Source organism: Mus pahari, chromosome 22 (assembly GCF_900095145.1).
Source record: "Mus pahari chromosome 22, PAHARI_EIJ_v1.1, whole genome shotgun sequence".
NCBI classification, from domain to species: domain Eukaryota; kingdom Metazoa; phylum Chordata; class Mammalia; order Rodentia; family Muridae; genus Mus; species Mus pahari.
Genome location: NC_034611.1, coordinates 23,925,429 through 23,926,018, shown reverse-complemented (window position 1 = coordinate 23,926,018; position 590 = coordinate 23,925,429).

The following is a 590-nucleotide window of genomic DNA, read 5'->3' as shown; positions in this document are numbered from 1 at the left end:
AGAATGACAATTCATTCATCTGTTAGGACATTTTGAAGTTGACACACACTCTAAGTGACACACAGTCCAACGTTCAGCCAGAGTTGTAACCAACCAAACACTCTCTTTGTAAACAGTAGATTCGGAGCAGCCTGGAGGTAGGGAGGTGAAAACACCAGAATCCACAGTGTTGGAAGGCTCATGGCCAGGATCACTGGTGCAAGGCAAGTTATCTCCCTACATTTTGTCTGTGATGTGCCCGGCTTGCCGCGCCCCCTCCCTACACCTGATAGTGCCAAGTGTGCAAGCATTGGAACTATAAGCTGAGCACCACCCTGGTGATCGTTTTTTAGTGATTTGTAAAAAACTAAGCTTTAAAGATCTTACAATTTGCTAGACCACAAGATTAAAAAAGCAACTAAGGCAGATGGCCAGACCCAGTGCCTTAATTCAAAACTGAACTAGCCATCCTTTACAGGATGGAATCCAGAAACCAGGTTGGGTGTGGGGAGGAGTGAGGGGGGCACAGAGTTCTGTTTCCATCAAGGATGGAGTAGGCAAAACTTGATTCCTTCTTTCCACTCATGGTTTCTCTTGGTGCTTCTGACACC